The 19,783-nt window shown below is 43.3% G+C and overlaps 1 long non-coding RNA gene, 2 other non-coding genes and 1 pseudogene across 3 annotated transcripts; 1 reads left to right on the forward strand and 3 right to left on the reverse strand.

Moving 5' to 3' along the window:
- Nucleotides 1-7,712: 7,712 nt before the first annotated feature.
- trnal-aag (transfer RNA leucine (anticodon AAG)) lies at nt 7,713-7,795 on the forward strand. Its single transcript has one exon. It is a non-coding gene; the product is annotated as a tRNA-Leu (tRNA).
- A 1,391-nt stretch (nt 7,796-9,186) lies between these two features.
- trnad-guc (transfer RNA aspartic acid (anticodon GUC)) lies at nt 9,187-9,258 on the reverse strand. The gene has a single exon. It is a non-coding gene; the product is annotated as a tRNA-Asp (tRNA).
- A 3,036-nt stretch (nt 9,259-12,294) lies between these two features.
- On the reverse strand, nt 12,295-12,728 carry LOC142380664 (uncharacterized). The gene is made up of 2 exons (XR_012769855.1): nt 12,671-12,728; nt 12,295-12,503 (listed from the first exon to the last, which is right to left on the reverse strand). It is a non-coding gene; the product is annotated as an uncharacterized LOC142380664 (long non-coding RNA).
- A 1,505-nt stretch (nt 12,729-14,233) lies between these two features.
- LOC142380549 (general transcription factor II-I repeat domain-containing protein 2B-like) lies at nt 14,234-16,403 on the reverse strand (annotated as a pseudogene).
- Between the last annotated feature and the right edge of the window lie 3,380 nt (nt 16,404-19,783).

Genomic DNA, 19,783 nt, shown 5'->3' on the forward strand with positions numbered 1-19,783 from the left:
ATAACGATCTATGCAGACACAGACTTAATTTGGCTGAAGCTATCCCTATTATGCATTATATTATGCATTATTTAACCTACTATTTTATATGATATATAATATATGACCTATATATGAATGTTTTCAGGTTGTCCCACATGAGGCCTGGACGGGGAGAAAATACCCTGTCCATAGCTTTTTTGGGACACTATGAGGACTTGTGTTAATGTGGGGAAAAAGGTTCGGTTGCCAAGCGACAGCCATGGTGAGTGGGGGCTGAGGAGTTCCCAAAGGGGGAGTTCCCAAAGGGGGCACTAACGGCTTGGGGGACAAGGGCTACCTGAGGGGGGAGGAGAAGGACGCCAGTAGGTGGCGTGATGGAAATTCAAACTGTGCTGAGTCATTGCCTGTGGTTGAAAGAAAAAGGATATGAATGGGATGAATGAAATGTTCTGTAATTAGTTGTTTTGGGTCATCGGAAGACGTTCCATTAGAGATGACCAGAAAGTTTTAATCTACTACACTAAATCGATTAATCAATCAGACGTTATTTATATAGCAGTTTATATAGCACTTCTCAACCCAAGAAAATATAGAACAAAGACCTTTCAGATCAAACGAAGCAGTGAAACCCAAGGCCACATACAGACACATGCACACTCACATATAAAGCCACGCACACACACACGCCACACATACTGGAAACAGGGACCACAATGTGATCCTCAAAGAAAAGTAAAGGATGAATTAGGATAAATAAAGAAATAAAATTAAACTAGGCTTTTAATATCTGTATGGAAACATGTTATGGTATCATGTTGTGGTTAGGAACAGCTCTGATGTCACACCATTGGTACCACATGAGGTGTTTCTGATTCAATTAGAACCGGAAAAAACTTAATGCTGATCCTGAACTATCTGTGTACGCCTCAGCATCAAAAAAAAAAAAACACAGCCACTTTATTAAACCAATTAAACAACATTATTACTAACTAACAAGTAAGAATAAAGCAGGTTATGCTGAACGATCTGACCTGAATTCAGAAAGGACAGACAATGGGTATCCTAAACAACTTAATCAGTTCGTCATTGGAAAAATGTCTGCTTTCTTGATGCTGTGCTGATACCAAGATGAGATCTAACTACAAATATTTCTGTCCAGCAACAAACAACAACACAGGAGGAGAAGCTGCAGTGGAGCATTTCGGCAATTAATTAACAATTAATCATGGTTTACTAAAACTTCTCAAATTTTCCCAAAAATTCTGTGTGTGTTTGTGTCTTCTTTTGCATTAAGACTTCCCGGACCTGGAAGAGGAAGACATGGATCAAACTCATAATATGAAAACCACTGTTTGTTTACTTAGGCCTAAATGAAGACATGAGGGTTGCTTGGGCAAACCCAGAAATGCGATATATGTTTGTCATCTGTTGTCATCTGTTGTCCTAACCTGTGATGTCTGGTGTTGAGTGTTGTTTGTTTTTTGTTTGTGTGTTGTTATGATCCCAAAACTGAATGATGATTTTTCCACAGCAGAATTATCCTAAAAACAAGGATTATACCAACTGTGCTGATGTTGATGTTGATCGTGATGATGTGTTCCCTAAATAATTTGAATTTTTCACAGCAAAATAATGAGATGGTACTGGATTTCTCATTAAGGCTGCACAGCAGGTTGATGACTATTCTAGTTCCTTAAAGCAAGGGTTATACCAACTGGCCAGTTGTTTTGTTTTGGGTTCTGTTTATTTTGTTATTTCTTTGATTTTCTTTTGTTTTGTTTATTTTGACTTTGGTTTTGTTTGGGGTCCATCTGAAAAATAAATAAATAAAGAATGAATTGGGCATTGAAATTGAACATATTAAAGAGAGATACCCTAGTATAGAAATACAGTGCAAATGACATTTTGCACTACTGCGCTGCGAGATTTGCTAATATTATTCCACAGATTCAGAACCACTACAGGACGTACAGCCGGAGGACTCATAAGCTTGAGTTCTGGGAGGCCTTTCCCATCATGCCAAGATGATGGTGGAGAACTACACAACGAAATTGTCACAAAAGAAAATTAGTTAGGGAGGGGATGCTGAATATCCCTCAAGGAAGCGATGTACTGGTGACCTCTCCTTCCAAGATTAGTTCCGGATCAGAATGCTGAACAGACGTTCAGCCAAGAGGAAAACAGAGCACCGACAGGATTGGACCACAAGAGACCACACGACTCGTCATGTGGTCATCTAAGAAAGATATATCATTTAAAAGAAAAGTTAATCATAATTGTTCAAGAGGCTAATATACTCGTATAGTCGAGCCTTGGTTAAATTTATATTTGTTGTGTTTCACTTTTTAAAGTGTTTAGCTAATTCCTCTTAAAGGCTGATAATGAATCATTTTTAGAATGTCCATTGCCAGTGGGGTGACTCGGCTGTTTGGAGCGGGACCTTAGACTTTGAACGGTAATGGTCGGTCGCCAAGTGCAACTAGGGTCCATAGGTGAATTTTTCCCGGTTAAGCCATCGGGTTTTCGCTCCTATTCGCTGCAAACGGTGGACGAACCTGCTGGTAATGTTAATTGCCTTATGCAATGTTTGAGTGTCAGTAGAATAGAAATTATGTGAAAATTTTTGATTAATCAGTGTTGTGTTGTTATGGTACTTATGAGGGAGCGAGGCCTTGCTAGCCACATAAGGTTTTAGACCATAATGAACAAAGAGTCCACACAGACGATGGGTTCGAGGCCACATACACACAATACATATAGCAAATTATCATTTTCTACATATAATCTATTAAAAAATGTGCTCATTTGCGGAGTTATTATCAGTTGAGTGGGGAAGGTTTTAAACTTACTAGAAAAGAGTCTCTGTTTCTAGAATCTTGATTAATACTCCTGATATAGAAGGGTTTGCTAAAGCATCAGAATTATTTTCTAAATGTGCTCATTTGCAAAGTTATAATCAGTGACTGATGAAGGTCTTAACCCTCTCGGAAAGAGGTTCTGTTCCGAGTAAAATGATGGAATAGTCTGGATTTGAAGGTGTAGCTTAAGCATTAGAATTATGTTTACTATTTCCATGCCTGTGCAACGAAGACTTGCTTGCTGCTTTAATTGCAATGATGAACAGCTTTCATATAAGCTTACATAATAACACATGAAGTCACATCAAAAGGGGGATGACAGACGTCTCCTAACTGGTTGTGCTACATCTCAAAAGGTAATTGGCTCTTGCAGTTTGGGGGGTGGCTGCTAAAGTCTGGCTACTGCTAATACAGATGTGACACAATACAGAATATTACATTCCTACCTCAGTTATTTAACTGAATTAGTTGAAATGATAAAATCACTTCAAAAGGGGGATTGTTAAAATTGGCTTTGTTCTTAGACATTATGAATGAAATAGGGCTCAGTACTTTTCCATATGACCTAAAGTGATCCAGGAGTAGAAAGACTAAACAATTAGGAAAGCCTGGGAAAGCAAGGGCAGATTCCTTCACACACACACATTGTTTTGGGCTGATCCAGAGAATATGACGAAGCATGTTGAACCTACTCATGTCCAATCATACTCGGTCGAATGTGAGTCCAACCTATGACACTATAAATAAACATGATAACCGGAAATCAGGGCCAGTCTGACAGACTTCCTGCGGGGACTCTTTCCCACTGAGCCCAGCGCTGATATGCTTTGACGTGTGACTACAAATAAACACTTCATTTTCACTTGAATTACTTCGGTCCGTTCTTGAGCCTCCTACTAAAAGAACCGAATCTAATAATAACCCCTGTTTTTAGGACAATACGAGAATTCTCACCAAGTTGCTGTCCAGCATTCATGAGAAATTCTGTATTATCAACTTATTCTGTTGTGGAAAAAATTCAAATCATTTAGAGAACACATCAACACAGAGACACAAGACAACACAACACAACACAGAACAAAAGAAAGAAGAAAACAAAAGAAGACAAAAACACACACAGAATTTTTGGGAAAATTTGAGAAGTTTTAGTAAACCATGATTAATTGTTCATTAATTGTTCATTAATTGCCGAACTGCTCCACTGCAGTTTCTCCTCTTGTGTTGTTCTTTGCTGCAGGACAGAAATATTTGTGGTTAGATCTCATTTTGGGAGCAGCACAGCATCAAGAAAGCAGCCATTTCTTCCCAATGACTAACTGATTAACCTGTTTAGGATAAATATTGTCTGTCCTCTCTTAATTCTGGTCAGAGCGTTAAAAATAAAATTTCAGCATAATCTGCTTAATTCTCACTTGTTAGTTAGTAATAATGTTGTTTAATTCTTACCAGTGGCTGTGTTTCGTGATGCTGAGCCGTCCACAGACAGTTCAGGATCAGCATTAAGCATTTTTTTTTTTTTCCGGTTCAAATTGAATTAGAAACCCCTCATGTGTTACCAACAGTATGACACCAGAGCTGTTTCTAACATCACATGATACCATAACATGTTTCCATACAGATATTAAAAACATAGGTTCATTTTATTTCTTTATTCATCCTAATTCATATCCTTTTTCTTTCAACCACATGTTATGACTGAGCACATATTGAATTGAACCATACCATCTTGTTTCTCATTAAATTGCAATTGAAGTGGGTTGTTGCCATTTTCCAGAGATCCTTTACCCACCTGGGGGGTATTCCTAGAAGCTGGCTTAGCGGAAAGCCTGGCTTATTTCGCTACTTCTGGCTAAATTTAGCGAGAGTTCCGTTCCATAAAGGTGGCTTATTTGAACGCCCGCTGAGTAACCATGGTAATTTATGCTGCTGAACTAGCCTGGTCCCGGGCAGGCTAAAGTTGAAGCTTAGCTTAGCTGCAACTCAAAAAATGTCCGACCGGCTGGAACACTCCCGAAAGAAATGTTCACCTAGAATTCTGCGCTCCCGCAACTCATGTCTTGTCTAAAAAACGAAACAAAAACTGTGGTTATCATATCACCACTTTCACTGTCTCGAAAAATCAATCAGTCGGTGCCAGTGCAACTAAAGAAACGCAACTATACACACGTATTGAACATGAAATTAAATGAGAGAGAACATGGTATTCATTAAAACTAATCAATACCTAACAAACATCCGATCTACACCCACGTAGGACCAGACTCAGAAAAATGGGGGACAGGTAATAATGTTAATGATACAAATTATTGAAAGCTCCTTTCAAAACAGTCAAGGACACTGTACAAACAAGATATTAGATAAAACGCAGGAATTAAAAAATCTTACCATATTAAAAATACACAGAACGGAGCAATAAATGGAGGTAAGCAAAGTTAAACGGATGGGTTTTGAGTTAAGACTTGAACAGAGGGAGAGTGTCAGTATTGCGAATGTCGGAGGGCGGACCTCTGTCCTTTCAGGCTGCTGCTCCACATTTACAGTAGCCGATAATGTAAAACAACCTACTGAATTAAGTATTTGCATTAAGTTCATCATCTCCCTCAGGCATCCCCAATGTTATCGGTGCACTACACTGTACCCATGTACGCATCCAAGGCAAGGCAATTTGTAGAGCACAATTCATACAAAAGGCAATTCAAAGTGCTTTACAGCTACATAAAATCACAAGGCGGCAATTAAATCATTCCAAAAAACAAAAATATCATTAATTCATTCATTTAAAAGTGAAGAGTGCAGATAAAATACTTTCAGGTGTCATATGCACATCTAAATAGAACTTTCAGTCTGGATTTAAACATTGTCACATTGTCCAGGCCCCTGCTGGACCCGTGGAGGCTGACTATGTACACCGAACATTTTTCCATATGCTAAATGTACAGGTACACTTGGGGATAATTGTCCATAGACTCTGAACTGGATTTCTCATTTTGAAAAACACCACATCAACCCCTTTGAGTAATGCTGAGCAATGTTACATTTATGCCCTGTGAAACCTCATCATTGACTCCTATCCTCCGAGCATACAGATGATCTGTGATGGAGGTCATTTCATTTCCAACATTGAGGCTAAATGGCCGGGATCAGTTCATGATTCTAGGATCTTCCGAGCATCCTCACTGGCACAGAGGTTTGCACAAGGTGCAAGAATTTTACTTACCTGAAGGAGTGTACTTTTGAAGTAAGGTGTAGCATAGGCAGAATTTTGGTAATGTAATGAGAGGTCAGGTGTAGAGGTCATCTTAAGGAATTTAAAGTGCTCGTCATACTTTATTATAGATAGCCATATAAGGCACATATTGCATCAAATTGCCAAGTCTTAACACATGTATATCCATCCAACATTTCTCTTATTCTGCAGGAGAGTTCAATGGTGTCCTGCTTGGGGACAGAGGCTATGCATGCTGGCCGTACGTCCTCACACCATAGCCTGATCCAGGAACAAGGGCATGCACATGCACATGCTAAAACAAGGGCACGGATAGAAATGACCTTTGGCCAAATTAAATACATTGCTTCCATTGCTTAAAGTTCTCAAGGACCATGGCTGACTTCTGACAGAGCCATCTTAAATTAATAGTATACTTCATATTTTATACATTTTGTCTTGTGGACAACTTTTCAGGCTCAAGTCTTTTCTTCGTTGAGATCTAGTGCCTGAAAGGACTCAGTTTCTCCTGACACAGTGAGGGATCTATACAGGGACACATATTTCTTTTGATCCTTATTGTTGTGACCTTTGAGTTAGAACTTCTTTTCATCATTTAGCATTGACACAGTAGCAGTTTAAGTCAGAGCAAGTGTAAGGAGGCTAAATGGACAGATATGATTTATAACTTTCCACACGTTTAGGTCATGGCACCCCACTGGAATGATTTCTGGGCCCGCTGACAGTGTCGTCAAATATTCCTTTTAGTAGTCAGGATGGCCGAGTGGTCTAAGGGGCTGCGTTCAGATCGCAGTCTCCCCTGGAGGCGTGGGTTCAAATCCCTCTTCTGACATTGCAGACTTCTCCTAGAGAACCATTTTCTCTGGCAAGGCAACCCAAGTTTACTCCTTGCTTAGCAATACCATGTCGTATTGCTATTCTGCCACTGCATCATCTAGTTTAAAGATTATTGTGGCCGCTTTACCTCCGAAGAGTTCTTGCTTCCAAATGCTATGCCTACTATTTGTTTGCCTCAGGAGCCCTGTTAAACAACAGCCAAGACACTTGTTGCATGAGAATCTTCTGACCACAGCTCAACTAGCTGTGTTGTCACAACCTTCTACAGTGCTTTGGGCAGGACAGAATCATTAGCAAAAGGAACATTGTTGATTATAAGGTCTTGGTTTGCACTTAACACCATAGTAAACGGTAAAGGGCTTTTGACCGAAGCAACCTGGCCTAATGTTAGGCTATTTGAAGGGGGCTATTGACATTTAACCGAAAATGGGTGAGAGTATCAAAACAATCATCACTTGGTGGCAGGCAGCTGATAAAAGACCTAGCTCTCTCCGTCTGGGAATCGAACCCCGATCTTCCGCATGACAGGCGGAGATACAGTCCATTATACTAACGAGGAATTTCTATGTGACTGACACAGTCGTCAGATGAAAAGACAACTATCGCCAAGGAGTGAAATAAGATTTTGGTGTCCCGTTTCAAGGTGCAGGAAAATTGCTATCACAGTCCCATCACTCAGAAGGAGAGTCTTCCATGAAGCTGCATGCCTCGTCAATATTCCCCTTCAACACGAAGACAACGCAGACCCACATATTCGCTGGAATGATGCCTGGGCCCGCCGACAGTGTCGTCAAATATTCCTTTTAGTAGTCAGGATGGCCGAGCGGTCTAAGGCGCTGCGTTAAGGTCGCAGTCTCCCCTGGAGGCGTGGGTTCAAATCCCACTTCTGACATTGCAGACTTCTCCTAGAGGACCATTTTCTCTGGCTAGGCAACTCAAGTTTACTCCTTGCTTAGCAATACCATGTCGTATTGCTATTCTGCCACTGCATCATCTAGTTTAAAGATTATTGTGGCCGCTTTACCTCCGAAGAGTTCTTGCTTCCAAATGCTATGCCTACTATTTGTTTGCCTCAGGAGCCCTGTTAAACAACAGCCAAGACACTTGTTGCATGAGAATCTTCTGACCACAGCTCAACAAGCTGTGTTGTCACAACCTTCTACAGTGCTTTGGGAAGGACAGAATCATTAGCAAAAGGAACATTGTTGATTTTAAGGTCTTGGTGTGCACTTAACACCATAGTAAACAGGAAAGGGCTTTTGACCGAAGAAACCTGGCATCATGTTAGGCTATTTGAAGGGGGCTATTGACATTTAGGCCGAAGATGGGTGAGAGTATCAAAACAATCATCACTTGGTGGCAGGCAGCTGATAAAAGACCTAGCTCTCCCCGTCAGGAAATCGAACCCCGATCTTCCGCATGACAGGCGGAGATACTGTCCATTATACTAACGAGCAATTTCTGTGTGACTGACACAGTCGTCAGATGAAAAGACAACTATCGCCAAGGAGTGAAAAACAGATTTAGGTGTCCCGTTTCAAGGTGCAGGAAAATTGCTATCACAGTCCCATCACTCAGAAGGAGAGTCTTCCATGAAGCTGCATGCCTCGTCAATATTCCCCTTCAACACGTAGACAACGCAGACCCACATATTCGCTGGAATGATGCCTGGGCCCGCCGACAGTGTCGTCAAATATTCGTTTTAGTAGCCAGGATGGCCGAGCGGTCTAAGGGGCTTAGTTCAGGTCGCAGTCTCACCTGGAGGCGTGGGTTCAAATCCCACTTCTGACATTGCAGAGTTCTCCTAGAGGACCATTTTCTCTGGCAAGGCAACTCAAGTTTACTCCTTGCTTAGCAATACCATGTCGTATTGCTATTCTGCCACTGCATCATCTAGTTTAAAAATTATTGTGGCCGCTTTACCTCCGAAGAGTTCTTGCTTCCAAATGCTATGCCTACTATTTGTTTGCCTCAGGAGCCCTGTTAAACAACAGCCAAGACACTTGTTGCATGAGAATCTTCTGACCACAGCTCAACAAGCTGTGTTGTCACAACCTTCTACAGTGCTTTGGGAAGGACAGAATCATTAGCAAAAGGAACATTGTTGATTATAAGGTCTTTGTTTGCACTTAACACCGTAGTAAACGGGAAAGGGCTTTTGACCAAGCAACCTGGCCTCATGTTAGGCTATTTGAAGGGGGCTATTGACATTTAGGCCGAAGATGGGTGAGAGTATCAAAGCAATCATCACTTGGTAGCAGGCAGCTGATAAAAGACCAAGCTCTCCCCGTCGGGGAATCGAACCCCGATCTTCCGCGTGACAGGCGGAGATACTATCCATTATACTAACGAGGAACTTCTGTGTGACTGACACAGTCGTCAGATGAGAAGACAACTATCGCCAAGTAGTGAAATAAGATTTTCGTGTCCCGTTTCAAGGTGCAGGAAAATTGCTATCACAGTCCCATCACTCAGAAGGAGAGTCTTCCATGAAGCTGCATGCCTCGTCAATATTCCCCTTCAACACGAACACAACGCAGACCCACATATTCGCTGGAATGATGCCTGGGCCCGCCGACAGTGTCGTCAAATATTCCTTTTAGTAGTCAGGATGGCCGAGCGGTCTAAGGCGCTGCGTTAAGGTCGCAGCCTCCCCTAGAGGCGTAGCTTCAAATCCCACTTCCAACATTGCAGATATCTCCTAGAGGACCATTTTCTCTGGCAAGGCAACTCAAGTTTACTCCTTGCTTAGCAATACCATGTCGTATTGCTATTCTGCCACTGCTTCATCTAGTTTAAAGATTATTGTGGCTGCTTTACCTCCGAAGAGTTCTTGCTTCCAAATGCTATGCCTACTATTTGTTTGCCTCAGGAGCCCTGTTAAACAACAGCCAAGACACTTGTTGCATGAGAATCATCTGACCACAGCTCAACAAGCTGTGTTGTCACAACCTTCTACAGTGCTTTGGGCAGGACAGAATCATTAGCAAAAGGAATATTGTTGATTTTAAGGTCTTGGTTTGCACTCAACACCATAGTAAACGGGAAAGGGCTTTTGACCGAAGAAACCTGGCATGATGTTAGGCTATTTGAAGGCGGCTATTGACATTTAGGCCGAAGATGGGTGAGAGTATCAAAACAATCATCACTTGGTGGCAGGCAGCTGATAAAAGACCAAGCTCTCCCCGTCTGGGAATCGAACCCCGATCTTCCGCGTGACAGGCGGAGATACTGTCCATTATACTAACAAGGAATTTCTGTGTGATTGACACAGTCGTCAGATGAAAAGACAACTATCGCCAAGGAGTGAAATAAGATTTTGGTGTCCCGTTTCAAGGTGCAGGAAAATTGCTATCACAGTCCCATCACTCAGAAGGAGAGTCTTTCATGAAGCTTCATGCCTTGTCAATATTCCCCTTCAACACGAACACAACGCAGACCCACATATTCGCTGGAATGATGCCTGGGCCCGCTGACAGTATCGTCAAATATTCCTTTTAGTAGTCAGGATGGCCGAGCGGTCTAAGGCGCTGCGTTAAAGGCCTACAGAAAGCTGACACTACACTCAATACATAATCATAATACATACACAGAGGAACAATAATGATCCTTGGACCCTACACCAAAACATTTCATAAACCCAGAAATTTGCCGCTTGGAAATCCTTCCTGGAATTCCAGATTGGGGGCGGGGCTTCTGTGTGACGTCACAGGTATCATGGGTTTTCTTGGCTGCCGCCATTGTAGTATGCTTGTTGAGTTGTGAAGGCTAGTGGTGCAACGGATCATCATTGATCCGTGATCCGTTCGGATCAATTGTTTCAGTTCGGCACACATATGATCCTCGGATTGATTTGTGAAAAAAAATTTGTGGGCTTGTTCAGTCCTCACACAGCCGTTACCATTCCGCTAGTTCAAGGGACAGAGCTACTTTCCATGCTCTGGGTAAAAGTCTGCAACAGTTCCCTCCTCAATAAGCAAACAGTCCTATGGCTCGTTTGTGATTTATTGTCCTCAGCGTACAACATGTAGAACAGTGGGCATGGAAAATAAAAGTAGGCTAGACTTCGGTGACTACTGTAACGATAACTGCTGCCTCTAGTGCTACGTCCTTTTTCCATATACTCGCGCTGCCACACAAACCTGTCGCCTAGGTTACCACACAGACATAACACGTAGCTGACATAGCGATAGCTAACATAAAGAAAACCCCTAACCTGCAACACAGCGTGGTCATGGCGAGCGGAGGAACAGAGGAGCTTGAACGCCCCACGTCATTTAAATCCCCTGTTTGGGAGCATTTTGGCTTCCCTGTCAAATTTAATGAAGAAGGAAAGAGGTTGGTGGATAAAACCGTGACGGTGTGTAGGCACTGTGGTACAAGAAAGCCACACAACAGTGGAAACACATCGAGCATGGCCACGTATTCGCAGCGATATCACCCCGGTGTTTCACTGACAGGAGTGAAACCGAAAGCGACTCAACAACTGGTCATCACCGCGTTAAGAAGCCCCCTTCCTTCACAATCCGACCGGGCTAAAGCGATCACAAACGCTGGAGACTGGTAAGTCTGACAAGAAGCTATTAAAATTGTGACCCAGCATTCCGGTCTGCACTCACTGACTCCGGCACTGTGTAAAAAGTGTGTTGACAGGCTGTCAGTGTCAGTTAGCTTCAGTTGTCAGTGCAGTGCTTATCCCTCTCGACAAAATTATTTATGCCTCATCAACATCGTCCAGACTCGTGGCCTAGACCAAACACAGTGGCCCTCATTTATCAAGCCGTCGTAGAAAGCATCGTAGATATGAGCGGAGAACTCGTCGTACGCAGAGGCTCAAGTGAGATTTACAGAACATGCGTACCACACCAATCCCATCGTAAGACCGAGCGGCTGTTGATAAATCCGGTGGCTGAAATCCATCGTAATGATCCTAACCACGCCTTCTACAAAAGGGGGTTGAGAGGCCGCACCTAAAGAATTTGCGACATGGAAAGACGAAAGGCGGCAAAGAAACGCTGTCAACAGCGTTGGTGATGTAAATCGCAGACCGGACGAGTTATGTATTTTCCCCTACTGTGATGGTCAATAAAATGTGATAAACTCCAGATTAAATTAAATCTAAAATTGAGCGATGTTTTACTTTTTCTCCAGTAAGATCAGGAAGAAGTGGTCCGATATGAAATTGGCCAAAAAAGAAGGTCGCAGCTCTCCGACGCAGCATGTCACAAATGGGGGGGGGGGGGGGATCCAGGTTTGGATTTGAGTGTCTTGGAGGAGAGGGTGGCTGGCGTGATCGGAGCTACGTCCTCAACAGGCGTGCCAGGGAAACTTGACACTGATGCGCCCATGCTAGAGCTCGAGAATGGTAAGAATGACTGCACACCCAAGACGTTTAAATAAAACAGTTGCTTTAATTTTCAACACAAATGAGGTTCCTAATCAAACTAATATTTTTCATTCACAGATGAATCCGAAGTGGCATCCGGGCAACCTGACCCGCGCAACGAATACGCGGCCCGTCAACATCCGAAGCCTCTGCCTCTGCCTCTGCCCCCCGGTCTGCAGCGTCACACCGGCCAGCCGTGTTAACCACAGAGGTCCTAGAAAGACAAACAGAGATCGTGAAGTGGATGATGGCTTTAACACCTACCATGCAATCTATCGACAGTACATTGAAAGACATAAATGAAACACTGAAGTCACAGAATAAATGCTGAAAGAAATCCTTGTTCTCCTTTTTTTTTTCCTTGAATAACAGAATGCTTACCGAAAGTCAGAATCGCTGAATAAGTTCCTCTCTCCTCCTGAGCGCTCTTGGCTGTGCTGGCTGGTGGTAGGGATCTCTGGGTGCGGGGTCCTCTGGATGTACATCTGGAAATGGCACTCCATTTTTTTGGGCAATGTTATGGAGATCCCCGCATGCAATAATAATATTGCATACCTTTTCGGGCGGATAGGGTTCCCCCCGCAGCCGAGAGACAGATCCAGCTTTAGGAGCCCTATACACCTCTCCACAGTGGCACGCGTGCGCGAATGCGCAGTGTTAAAGCGCCTCTCCTGTTCGGTGTGAGGGTGCGCGGTTGAATAATGAGCCATCACTCTTCCAATTACGGAGTTGTACTTGTTTAATTTATTTAATTTGCGTTTATGTTTATATTTATGTTGAAGTCAAATAAAACATGGGCCTTCTTTAAAGTGATAAGTCTGTAATTTCAACCAAGGGATTTGTTGCGACTCCTGAGCACGCACTAGTGACGCTGCTGTATTGCAGTCACCGCAAGTCAAAATGGAAAAGTGCGTACACGGCCTCAGACCTGTCGTGGCGATTTCATCTTTCCTGCGCTCACGATGGATTTGATAAATGCCAACCTTTGCGCAGAAAAGAACGTACACACGACCTACGCACGTTTTTCGTCTTACGCAAGTTTGATAAATGAGGGCCAGTGTATGCTCACCAATCGGCATTCTGAAGACGACCAAAATCACCATGATCACCATCATCGTCCCCACTGCTCTCGGACTCGGACTCCGACCCACTGTCACTGGCAATGGCTGGCTCAAACCTGTATGGTTCTAGCCCCAATCCCTCCTCGGTTTCTTCTTCAGGCTCTTCATTGTCATCAACAATATTCGGATCAAAATTTGCCGTGAAGAAGCTGTCCAGGTCTGGCAAACTGCTGGCTTCGCTACTAGAACTACTAGTATCAGACATGTTGATTGTTGGGGGTTGTTCCAGCAGCTGGCACTCGTGACGTCACGCACCTGTCGTCTGCTACTTCCGGTTTGCCAAATGGCGGGCTATTCGAGTCAAATGTGGTGATAGTTTATTGGGCCTAATCAGGACTATCCAGGGGCCTAAAATTATTTTAAAACTTGGCGGGCTATTCGACTCAAATGTGGTGATAGTTTATTGGGCCTAATCAGGACTATCCAGGGGCCTAAAATAATTTTAAAACCATAAAAAAATTCCATCGATCTGCTATTTCAGTTTTGTGCAAAAAATCACCTTTCTGTAGGCCTTTAACGAGTGCATCGAAGTCAGGTTGAATGTCTGAGGTGGAGATGCGAAGCACAGCTGACAGATGGTCGTCAGTGAGAGATGATCTATACCTGGACTTCGTAAACTTCATCATTGAAAATGTTTGTTCACATATGTAGGTAGAGCCAAAGAGAACCAACATCTTCTGAGCATGTCTCTTCATGTTTGGAAAGTTCTCCTCCTTGAGAGAAGAGTAGAAATCCAGTAGACATCCTGATTTAAAGTGCTCTGCCAGTACTGCATCAGACTGCAGGTCAATGAGTTCCAGCTGAACATCACTGGGTGCATTATTCACACTGCAGGTAAAGGGAGAGGAAATCATGTGTATTTCATCCTCTATTGTTCTGAGATCTTCAAATCTCCTTAAAAACTCACAATGCAATGCTCCTAACATGGATGAGTACCTGTGGAGGTGATCAGCTGATGGTGTGACTTCTTTCAGGGTTTGCATGTGAGTGAGATTGTTGCTCTCCACTTGGCTTAAAAGAAACAGCATCTTTCTCATGAAAGCCTTCACCAGGGTGTGCATTTCATGAACAAAAAGGCCCCTGCCTTGCAGTTTGGTGTTCAGTTCGTTCATCAGTGCAGTCACATCAACAGCAAATGCAAAATCTTGCCATACAGTCCTCATCTGAGAGCTCTGGGATGTCTTAGCCTTTCATCTGACAAAACTCTTGAATCTCTGTTTTCAGGTCCCAAACTCTTTTTAGCACTTTGCCCAGGCTGAGCCATCTGACAGCTGTGTGGTAGCCGATTAGCCTGGAAAACCAGCGCCAACTGCTGGACGGCAAAATGTTTTGCCTGCGGTTGGGTCTGGCCTCGATCCACTTGTCATTTTGAAAATACTGCCCTGAATCTGGCAGATGGCAACTAAACCAATCACAACGCAGAGATGTGTTTTGAATCAACGCGGGCGGGCCAGAGGGTTCTGAGGGAGTGACGACAGAGCAGTGCGACGTTTGGCAGTGGAAGCGAACATAGACAAGCGAAAGCACAACAAGAAAGATGGCGGCGGCAATGGAACAGTGCTCGTTTGATTCAGCCTTGGCACACAGCCATTATAACGAACAGCCTTGCCACTCTCTATTAAGCCCCATTGTACCGGCTTTTTGGCTGCAGTTCCACCAGAATTCCACTGGGAGCGTCGGTGGAGACCAGAATGAATGGGGCCCAATGGAGCTAGATGCTACAAATGGTCAGTTTCACCTAAGTCTCCTCAAGAGCGCTCAGATTTGAATGTAGTTTCTGAGAGCTCAACATGGGTTTCAAGTAAAAAATCAACTGAACGAGTACATATATCCCTTTGATTTCTTACTGGTTGGCTTCTTGTTGTCCACAACGCGCTAGCATTGTGCTAATGACAGCTGGTCGACCAGCTATGTATGACGTCATATACACTTCAAATCCTTTTTTTAAGCAAATGAGTGGCTCTAAAAATCTAAAACTCAGCCATGGGTATTTTCTAAACACCCTCTTTCGAAAACAACATTCGAATTACTAGAGAAAAAATTATATCTTGAGATAAGGGCATGAAAGGGCGTATAGCTCCATAGGACTCCATTCATTCTGGTCTCCAAAATTGGGCGCCCCACGTGGAAAGAGGGTGGAACTGCAACCAAAATCGCCTCGTTGGAAACCGGAAATGCACCGTGAGTGGCGTATCTGTCCTATTATAGAATCTGTGCTTGGCATCAGTTTTGGAAGAGTCCCCTCCCACCAAAGCTTTCTGTCGCGCTTACTACGTCACAGTCAGTTGCGCTGATTGGTCAGAGCGTTGGCCTATAGGCACAGACGCGGTTTGAAAGACAACGGGTTGTGCTCATCAACAATGTTCCGTTGTATCCATTGATCGGTGCCAGACTAAATTAGACATCCAATCCATTTAGGCTGGTTTATCAGGCTAGTAGCCGATGTCACTATGCTCAGACTCATGGTCCTCCAAAAGTGCGACAAACTGTCTGTGATTCAATGCCTGTGCCCTGATGAAGTTTACTATTTTAGTAACAACATCAATAACATGGTTCATTTTTAGCAGTGACTTGCACAACACATGTTGGTGTATAATACAATGCAAAAATACCTATTTCTGATCTGTGTCGATTTCAGTCACTTTATCTTGCATACGTTTTAAAAGTCCCACATTTTTCCCTGTAAGATTTGGACAACCGTCCGTTGTGACACCTGCCAGTCTGTCCCATTTCAGTCCCAGTGTGTCCATGCACGCATTTACCTCCGTGAAGACATCGCTCCCTAGAGTTGTCCCTTTCATCGACCGCATTGCTGCCAGCTCCTCCGTAATCTTGAAGTCCGGCGTTATCCCGCGGACAAATACAAGTAACTGGGCTGTGTCACGGACATCACAGCTTTCGTCCAAAGCCAAGGAGAAAAAGTCAAAACTTGCCACTTCACGTTGCCGCTGAAGCTCCAGATTACCCGATATGTCCTCGACCCTTCTCGTCATGGTTCGCCTGGAGAGCGGGACTTTCTCAAATGCTTCTTTTTGTTCAGGGCATATTAGTGCTGAAGAGTCCACCAAGCACTCTTTGATAAACTCCTCCTCCGAGAATGGCTTACTGTTTTTAGCGATTTTGTGGGATATCACAAAGCTTGTCTTGGTTGCTGCATCCCTGGATGTGTGAAGCTTGGTAAAAAAGCCTTGCTGCTTTTGCAGTTTAGCTAGCAAAGCTTCCGATGTCCGCGCCCTTTCAGCATCAGTCACGTTCTTGAATTTCTCCGCGTGTTTCGTCTCCTAATGCTGACTCAAATTGTAGTCCTTAAACACGGCGATCTGCTCCCCGCAAACTAAACACACGGCTTTACCTCTGACTTCAGTAAATAAATACTTAGCAGTCCAATTTTCGTTGAAAACCCTGCATTCGCCATCTACCTTTCTTTTTTTAGCATGAGCAGACATTTCTGAGGGCTAAAGTCGTCTTGTGACTTGCTAGTGACAACGATCCAATCATGTGCATGTCTCGATATACGTTTTACATCATCATGTACGTGAATAAAAAACAACTTCAAAATAAAAATAAAATGCAGCTTCAGTCCATGCATCAGGTAAAATAAGAAAATAGGTTTATTTTGTAATTTCCAATTAACCTTACACGGGCCGGTCAGAGTCAACCAAAGGGCCGTATGCGGCCCGGGGGCCGTACAATGCCCAGGTCTGCACTAGACCATCAGGGACCCGAAAGCAGTGCACACGGTACAGGTTGAAACACTGTGGTAAACTCTTCCTAACTGGCAAATTAATTGGCATTGTACTGAAGTTGTGAACATTTTAGCCTTAGATGAAAGCAATTCTGCGCATCTGGAGAATGAATCCAAGCAAGCACAAGTTTCACGCTTTAGACTTCTCTCTTATTTCAGGGAGAAATAGAAAGATTCCTGAGTAAGAGTGAGTGTGTCATAGCCCTGCAAGAAAAACAGTTGATAGATGACTAAATAAATAAAACATTCCTGACCTACACCACGACAGTGAAAACACCAAATCCTAGCCAGCAGACCACCAGGGAGCCTTTGATTTTTGTGAACTATGGATGTTGCCTCTTGTGCCTCGTTGTCCATTTAGCAGCGGGCTATGTGTAGTCAAACGGACCAGGTATGTACAGACACCCTTTTAAAGAATGATCTTAGGTGAGCAATATAATGGATCGGATCAGTGATGGAAAAGGGAAATCTGATTTGAAGGAATTGGACGAAAGCATTTAAAACTCCCAAATAGCTTTTTATGCCTGCTGAAATTGTTGGGGCATGTCACGGCAGTAGTCTTAAAGTGGAGGGCATACTACAGCCTCTTGCCAAGCAATTTACCTACGTAGCATTCTCGTTCCGTTGCGTCAGCTTCCTGAAATCTTTTTCAGTACTCGTGAAACAAGAGTTGTACACAGGGTAGTTTTTCCATTTACTGGCTTGTTTTATCTTGCAATGTCATTCCCCTACCTGTGTTATCTGTGGATATAAATGCAATGTCAGGAATATAGGGTAGTTACCCTCAATGTAAAGGGCTTACACAATCCAATCAAGTGAGGCAAGGTTATTGCAAAGATGAAGAGAGAGAAACTGCATGTAATATTCTGGCAGGAGACCCATCTCGACAGAATGAAAAGTTAAAAAAAATATGGTTTTAGAAATACATTCTACTCATGTTATAAGAAAGGGAGAAAAAGAGGGGTAGCAATAATGATTCGTAATAGAGTGAATTTCCAAGTGGTTTCTGAAATCTAGGGGTTCCTTAAACAGAAAGAGGTCACACTAGTTAATGTGTATGTACCACCTGGCAAGGATAATTCCTTTATTAGAGAAATTTTTGGTTTGATTGCTTCCGAAGCCACTGGGGTTTTAATATGTGGAGGAGACTGGAATATGCAGCTACAATGTAAGCTAGACTCCTCTAACACATTAAAGATATCTGCTCCCACACCAGAGTAACTGTGTCCTGCTGACAGATGTTGACAGAGCTCGGGATGATTGATGTATGGAGGGAGCTCCACCCAACAGAAAGACGGTATACATTTTATTCAGCAAGTCATAGAGTGCACTCAAGAATTGACTATTTCTTTACATATAACTCTGACAGACACAGACTTAAAGAGTGCAGTATAGGGATTCGAGATGTCATTCACCTAGCCTGATTAACATAGACTTTCAAATCTCTTCGAGATTCTGGTCTGACCAAGACCATAACGAATACGATTCGAAATGGCCTGGTCAACCCGCCTCCCTCGGGTTGCTACTGGTTGTGGCCAGAAAAGGCTGTGCCTAAGCTTAAGCCAATCACACCACTCTTTCCTCTGACGTATGATTTAGCTACCAGCGGGGCTAACTGGTAGATTAAACTCTTACCAAAGCCAGTAGGGAGCAAGGCGAAAACGTCTTTCCTGTCAAGAAATGATTCAAGGGCTGTTCTTTGCTCGATTTTTAACGAGAATCTCCCGTCGAACACTTTCATTACAGCATCTACAGCAGTGTCAAAAGCTTGACGCTGCTCCATGTTGATATTGAATGAAGCGCTTCCGTGTACAATCCATGGGTTGAGTGGCAGTTCAACCACGTCACTACCTTGAACACGCCTCTACCCTGGGCCGTTGGCGCTGCTCAAAGTTGATTGCTTCCCGACAAAGTGGATGGAGTTCCCATTTTTTCGGGAACTCGAATCCACCTGAATGAGCAGTTTGCCTGAGTAAGTGTAGCAGAGCCAAAGGTGTTGCGTCACTGCGAGGGCGGAGCCTGGGTATCATTCACCTGTTTATCTGACCCTACACATAGACAATAAAAAGAAAAACACGTCTTGGCGACTTAATACAAGTATCTTAAATGATAACCAGTGTTGGGGTAGTTACTCAAAAAGCCTCTGTGGGCTTCCTGCTGATGGAAGGACCAGCGGATGACAAAGAAACAACAACTCTGACACCAACGGAGGACAAAGTGGAACACCTGAGCTACCGCAGGTAACGTATTGTGCAAAACAGGTGAGTGCATGATTCCGTCTAACTAATGAATGAAATCTACAGAAATGAACGTGTGCTAGCTCACACATGTTGAGTACTTGTGCAGTTTTTCCTTCCTTTTCCTGCTGTGTTTTACCGAGGTGATCATGGATGAGATGAGACTCGAGCGCAGGTCCGAAAGAGAGAGACTGTGGACCCGACATTGCCGTTATGCACCCAGGGTTTCCGTGACGACGAGGAGCTCCCAGCCGGATGAGAGAAGCTGATGTTAAAAAAAAAAGAAATAAAGGAGGACTTGGGGTAGGTCCTTTTTAGTGTCACAGAACGTGATTAGTTAAAAGGCACATTAAATACTGCATTTAGATGATATTAGCTGATATTATAGAAA

This window comes from Odontesthes bonariensis, chromosome 5 (genome assembly GCF_027942865.1).
Source record: "Odontesthes bonariensis isolate fOdoBon6 chromosome 5, fOdoBon6.hap1, whole genome shotgun sequence".
In the NCBI taxonomy this organism is placed as follows: domain Eukaryota; kingdom Metazoa; phylum Chordata; class Actinopteri; order Atheriniformes; family Atherinopsidae; genus Odontesthes; species Odontesthes bonariensis.